Source organism: Chinchilla lanigera, unplaced genomic scaffold (genome assembly GCF_000276665.1).
Source record: "Chinchilla lanigera isolate Chin_1 unplaced genomic scaffold, ChiLan1.0 scaffold00063, whole genome shotgun sequence".
In the NCBI taxonomy this organism is placed as follows: Eukaryota; Metazoa; Chordata; class Mammalia; order Rodentia; family Chinchillidae; genus Chinchilla; species Chinchilla lanigera.
Genome location: NW_004955464.1, coordinates 12402201 through 12409324, shown reverse-complemented (window position 1 = coordinate 12409324; position 7124 = coordinate 12402201). Strand labels below are relative to the sequence as shown.

The 7124-nt window shown below is 44.3% G+C and overlaps 1 protein-coding gene and 1 pseudogene across 6 annotated transcripts in view; both read left to right on the top strand.

The window, feature by feature from the left end:
* The window catches only part of LOC102021323, a 7374-nt pseudogene extending 3659 nt beyond the window's left edge, over positions 1 to 3715 (top strand).
* Mast2 (microtubule associated serine/threonine kinase 2) overlaps positions 1 to 7124 on the top strand; it is a gene marked incomplete at its 5' end in the record, with an annotated part of 194810 nt that overhangs the window by 49737 nt on the left and 137949 nt on the right.

Genomic DNA, 7124 nt, shown 5'->3' with positions numbered 1-7124 from the left:
TAATACATTGAAATAAATAGAAGTAATAGAATAGAAGTAATAAATAGAAGTAATAGAAAGATGTGCTATGTTTTGGCTAGAAAGTCTCTGTATTGTAAAATACGTCATTTCTTCTCAGATTGGCCCTACACTGGGCATGATATGATGTCAATCCAAATGTGTATCTATAAAGTGATTCTAAAATTTAAGTGGGAAAGGAGAACTTTAAGAATAACTCCTGTAATTTGGAAGAATAATAGAGTGAGCCTGTATCCAGGTCATGCCCAACTTCTGCCTGATGCTCTGCTCTAGCCACTGCCTCTGCTCTCTGAGGTGGGGCTGCCATGCAGCCTGCTCAGCCCCAACACTGAATCTGATACCTCACAAATCAAGTACAGTAATCTACATTTATGGATGATGAAGTCCAAAGCATCCTATTCAAGATGATAGGCTTGAACTTGGAGATGATTTTTAAACCAGCTATATAACAGCTGCAGCTACCATTCTATAAGCTAATGACTCAGGCACATTTGGAAAAGGCTACCAGAAAGGTCTGTGAGGCAGCTAAAATACAATTGAAAATGCCATAGGTTGTGGAAGAATGTGCACCTATAAATGATGTGTTAGTGGAACATGAGATTTTGGAAGGAATGAAACAGCCAACTATTCTATGTTCTGCTGAAGCAAGCACACAGAAAGAGCCAAATATATATTTACTGACACATCATAGAATACTGAGAACATTTTGTTGTAAGAGAACCAAGGGGCACACTAAGCAGAACTTCCTGGCAAGAACGGAACCAGATGATGTAAGTTTATTTCCTCAAAGAAGGTTATAGAAACTGCAGGAGGGGCCTTGGACTCGGGAGGCCTTGGTGAGCTGCCTGGGGGCCCCCAGATCCTCTGGCCCCACCCCCTGCCACCACCACGGGAGGGGCCTTGGACTCAGGAGGCCTGGGTGAGCTGACTGGGCACCTGGTTCCTCTGGCCCTGCGCCCCCATGCCACCACCATCCTGAGGGGCCTTGGACTCAGGAAGCCTCAGTGAGCTGCCTGGGGGCCCTGATCTTCCTGCCCTGTGCCCACACTGCCAGCTTGGGAAGGGCCTTGAACTCAGGAAGCCTCAGTGAGCTGTCTGGGTACCTGGATCCTCTGGCTGTGCCCCCTGCCACTATCTCAGGAGTGAACCCGAATCCCTGGAAACCTAGGGAGACTTGAAAATGACAAAAAGAAGAAGCAAAATGCAATCTTAGCCAAACACCCCACCCAGAACAAGTCCAGGAAACAATAACATGGGAGAACATGGAAGTCCCATACCTGAAATCTCTGAAATGAGAGCCACTGAAGTAAAGAACCAACTACATCAGGCTATAGAGGAAATCAGATCAGAAATAATTGCAAAGATAAGAAAAGAAATGACAACCATAATGAAAGAATTGCTGGGCATATGAAAAGAAGACATAGATTAAAAAAGTAGAGGAGCACTGAAAAATGATGGAAACCTTGAATGAACAGTATAGGAAAGAATTAAAATCCATGAAACATATTCAGAGAGACATTCAGGAAATTAAAAATTCCATTGAAAGCTGGAAGAACTGCTTGAATGAAACGGAAGATAGGTCCATTCTCAGACCTTGAAGATAGGTTTCACTCTCAGACCTTGAAGACAGCATTGCAGCTAGTGATTGCGAAAGAAAAGATCTCTTAAAAATAGCAAAGGAACAGCAAATAACAATTCAACAACTGCAAGGTGCGGCAAAGAAAAACAATATAATGCTGATAGGTGTCAACAAAAAAGCAGGAGGCAACATGAATGATAGAAAAAGACTATTTGCAGCAGTAATAGCAGAAAATTTCCCAAGCATGGGACAAGAACCTTATATACACATAAATGAGGCATATAGAACCCCAATTAGCCATAACCAAAATAAATCTACACCCAGACACATAATCATCTAGATCCCAGAAATGAAGCAAAAGAACAGGATATTAAAAGCTGTTAGTGAAAAGAAACAGATCATCTATGAAGGAAAGCCCATCAGAATCACAGCAGACTTCTCAACACAGACCATTAAGTCAAGAAGAGCTTGGAGTGAAGTATTTCAGGTCCTGAAAGAAAACAATTTCCAACCCAGACTGCTGTACCAAAGCTATCTGTCAGAATTGATGGAGAAATAAGATACTTTCATGACAGAGATCAACTGAAGAAATTCATGAGTACCAAACCAATCCTACAAAGAGTACTGAAAGATATTCTACAAACAGATAAAAATGACCACAATCTCAAGACCAACAATAAAAAAAGGAACTACCAAGCAAGGTAAGCAATTAGAGGGGGAAAGTACAGACCAACAGTGGAATAATAACATGGCAAGGATAAATCAGTACATATCAGTAATAACCATTAATGTAAATGGCCTCAATTCACCAATCAAAAGAAACAGACTGGCAGAGTGGATCAAGAAACAAAATCCAACAATATGCTGTATACAAGAAATGCATTTAACTCAAAAGGAAATCCATAGACTGAAAATAAAGGATGGAAAACAATACTCCATGCAGCAGGAACCCAGAAAAAAGCAGGAGTAGGTATTCTGTTTGCAGACATGGTGAACTTCAAATCAATGATGAAAAGAGACAAAGAAGGTCACCATATTCTTGTTAAGGGAAAATTGCAAGAGGAAGAGATAACAATGATAAGCATATATGCACCAAATGTAGCAACACCCAGTTATTTAAGGCAAATTTTAACAGACACGAAAGATCAAAGAGGCTAAGAGGAGGTGGTGGCTGTGGGGTGGAAGACAGGAGACAGGAGCAGGCTCAGTTGTGGACCCCCCCCCAGACCTCGCCCCACTGGCCCCGCACCCAGCAGGCATGGCCGCCCACCACTATTGTGCAGCCCCTGGAGCCTGGTCCTGGACCACCCAAGCAGGCAGGGGGTGGCGGTGTGGCTGACTGGGTCCAGCTTTACATGGGTGGCACATACTTTATGACCACCAGGCACACCCAGGTCCAGGAGCCCATGTCTTTCCTCTGCCACATCTGCTGCCAGAAGGGCCCGGAGCTGGACTCAGACAAGAATGAGATGGGAGCCTATCTGACTGACAGACTCTAGCTACTTTGGTCCTATCCTAAACTACCTCTATCATGGGAAACTCATCATTACTAAGCAGTTGGCAGAAGAAGGTAACAGCACTGTTGGCACTGGACATTTCAAATTTCAGGTTTCTAAAGCTCTTCCATGGACTTGAGTTTTGAGATTTTCACTGGACTAGTGTTCTAGCATACTACAGGCTAATGAAAATGAGTAGAAAGCCTCCAGTTACTTAGTCTGTCTGAGAGAGCCCGGTTGAAGAAAGTCCCATAGGTCTCTGTTCAGCTTTCTTAGTAAAAAGGAAGGTGTGCTGGAAGCAGAGTTTTACAGCATCACATCTCTCGTGTGGCTGGTTAAGGAAAGGATACAAGACAATGAGAACAGAACTTCACAAGGTCCCATGAAACACATCTACAGACTCCTGCAGTGTCAAGAGGAAGAACTCAGGCAGATGGTCTCCACCATGTCCAGTGGCTGGAAATTTGAACAGATAATCAGCATGGGATCATTGTACAACTATGGAAATGAGGACCAGGCGGAATTCCTCTATGTCATTTCCAGAGAAGTAAATAATTCTACGAATGGCGTTGTCATAGAGCTGAGTGAAAAGGCAAAGATTCTTCAGTAGAGAGGATCTTGAATGTAAGCCGAGTCTGAAATTCCAGAATATGCATGAAACATATTCATTTTATTTTCTTTTTATTTATTTATTTTTTGCAGTACTGGGGATTGAACTCACAACCTTGTGTTTGCCAAGTAGGTGCTTGTGCCTCTGAGCTATATCCCCAGCCCTGCATGAAACATATTCAAAGAGACATTCAGGAAATTAAAAATTCCATTGAAAGCTGGAAGAACTGAAGGGTATGAGAGAGACCCAGCAGAGCAGCTCCATGAAGTCTCGTGCCTGTACAATAACTGAGGTACTGCAAAGCAATGCTGAGCCTGGTCCCTGGTGAGGATGTGTTCTGGTCAAAACCGAAGGACTCCCTCTTTGGCATACCCAGGACAGATGCACTTCTGGCTGCAGAGCACCTTTTCAGAAGCCTACTTTTGTTTATTTAGTCACTGTTTTGACAGATTTTGATATCAGCAGCTGGGCTGGCTCCCCAGGTGGATCCTTTTGTGGACCTGGGAGAAGGGAAGGATGGCCTGGCTCCTTGGAAATGTCCTAGATGTCAAGGAAGCTGAGGAAGGAGGATTGTCCTGAGCTGTGCCCTCATCTCACCTGCAGGTGCCATGTTGGACATCAGAAGCTGCTTTTGACCCCTCTTTCCTTCCTGCTAGTTACCCTCCTAGGAGTGTGGAGATGCAGCAGGTTCTAGCTTCCATGTGTCAGACTGAAGCTGGGGACAGGAGAGTTGCCAGAGGATGCACACTGTTGTGCAGAGAGCCTCTGCAGCAAGGGAGGATAGGTGTCCCTTGCTGTGGTGTATGGTGGGAGGGATGCTGCTTTCATCTTGGGTGCTGTGCTGCTCCCATGAGCAACTTTGCTGGGCACCATGGGGCCTGCCTTGTCCCCAGGAAGGGGTTTGAGGCAGACAAAAGTGCCAGGTGGTTGGTGACTGCTATTGCAACCTTATTTCCATTGGCCTGTTTTCCTTCCCTGGTTTTTTAACTGGACCAAAGATAGAGGACTTTGTGGACCCTCCAGTGGCTTGAAATGGGAAAGGCTGTTTCTTTGGAAGTTGCCAAATGTAAAGTATTGTTTCTGTGATAGTCTCACAGATGCCCAGAGTGAATGTGCTATTTGTGTCCCTCTGTGGTTTCTAACTTCAGCAAGCCTGACCCACAGTACATTGGGTGACTCTGTGCTGTGCCCTGTAGTGTGTGTGTTGGCAGGCAGTTGGAGGCCTCTTTTGTCTCTGATACCACCCCCTTCCTCTGTGACTTTCTCCTGGGAGTGCCATGTTGGATCAAGTGCTTGTCTGACCAGGGTGTCATAGAGCTTGTTGTACCTGTATTTCTCCTCTGAGCATTTGAGTGTCTGTGAGCAGTCATGAAAGGCAGAGGAGCTGGAGCATCCTTCATTTTCCCTAGACAACTTTCAGTAACATGGCACATAGGAGAGATGAGGAAGGTGCCTCTGGGGAATACACTGCCTAAAAGCTGCCTTGGCCCAGGCACTGTGGGGCACCTTTAAAGCTAAGCTCTTTGGCTCAGCTGCTCACTAGGGGCACAAGGGCAGTGATAAGACTGGACTCTACCAGATACCTTTTGTGCATATAACCTGGCTGTGCCCAGGGGACTTATATTTCCTCCAGGACTCTCATACATTTCCTCCTTTCAATAGTTGTAGAATAGCATAGAAGTGTATGCACCAGTTCCTGTAGCACCTGCACATGGACGTCATTGTAAGTGCACATATTGGCATCTCAGAAGTCTGGCTGTGCCTGATATTTTTACAGCTGTAACATGTTAGATGAACTTCTACTTACAGGAAGTGCAGTCACTCCTCCCAAAGGGTCATAGTCATCTATCCTGTCATATCTATGTATCCTAAAAAAATTTAAGTGTAGTCAGAGAAAAACAGAGATAGCAGGAATTATTGTTCTGCCTAGCACAGGACAGAGGACTTTGAAAGAGGGAGCTTTGGCTAAGTGAAATGTTGTCACACTAAGGGAAGCACTTCGTTTGGGGCCCTGCACCCTGTCTTAGTTAATTCTCTCTTGTTGCTGAGACAAAATACCCAATGCCCAAGATGAAGGAAGGAAAGTTTTATTTAGCTCATAGTTTGTGGAGGTTTCAGTCCGTACTTGGCTGGTTCCAAGGCAGAGTGGCACATGGCAGAGGGCAACAGTTCATGGCAGCAGAACAGCAAAGCAACAAGAGCAAAAGGGAGGAGTGGCAGAGTGAGCAAGCCTCTTTCCCTCCTTTATATTGCAAGCAGGCTCTCCCCACCCAGGGGGCATGTAGCACTCACACAATCTCCATGCTCTCCTCTTGCACAAGCTCAGGATGAATACAAAGTAAGCACACTGGCTCCCTGCTGAATCACATAGTTCACCTTCTAAACTTCTCACATTGACACAATGAACAACATTCTAGAGCAGAAAAGGGCATAGCCTTTTCATCCCAGGATGTAGAACTGCTGAGTCACTTAGCCAAACCTCTAGACTCCTCAAGTTGACACAGTGTATCAACCATAACACACCTGCTCCAGTAGCCCCATTTCCCTCTGCTTCCCTGGCCATGGCGGGTGCTCAGCACTGAGCAGGAATGTGGGTAGGGCTGGTGCCCTGGCCCCAAACCCAGTTTTAGAACCAAGTTAATCCAGAAGGAATGAGGCAGTAGGTAGGCCTTGGGCAGGTACCTCATGATGCCATGTTACCTTCACTGAACTTTCCAGACTGCTACAGCTCATCAATAAAAACACTGCTGTTGAGCTCCAAGCCAAGTGCTCCGGGAAATTGGCATACTTCTGCCTGGTAGAGGTCACTGCTGAAGGTCCTTTGCAGCTCTGTGCTGCAGGAGTCAGAGGGCAGTTTGTTTTTTCAGGGTTCTTGGAAGTAGTTTTGTTTTCCAAGTTTGTATATTTTATTTGAATATTGATTTAAAGAAATAAACAGTAGGGAGTTGGAATACTGAAAAAAAAAAATCAAATAAGTAATAACAATTGTAACAGGAGTTTAACACCCCACTGTCACAAAGAGATAGATTAACTAGATGAAAAATCAGCAAAGAAATAATAGAACTAAACCAAATGTATGAACAAATGGACATAGATCTTTACAGAGTATTCCACCCAAGAACATTAGAATATACATTCTTCTCAGCTGCGCATGGGACATTTCTCTAAAATAGACCACATGCTAGCACATTGAACCTGCTTAAGTAAATGCAGAGGAACTGAAATTATCCCATTCATATTATTGGACCATAGTGCAGTGAAGTGGGAAATAAATGATAAAAGAAATCTCAAAAGTTCCATAAACACATGGAAATTAAATAACACCCTCCTAAACAACCAATGTGTCACAGAAGAAATTAAAGTAGGAATTAAACACTATTTTGTTTTGTTTTGTTTTTCTTCCGGTACCGGGAATCGAACT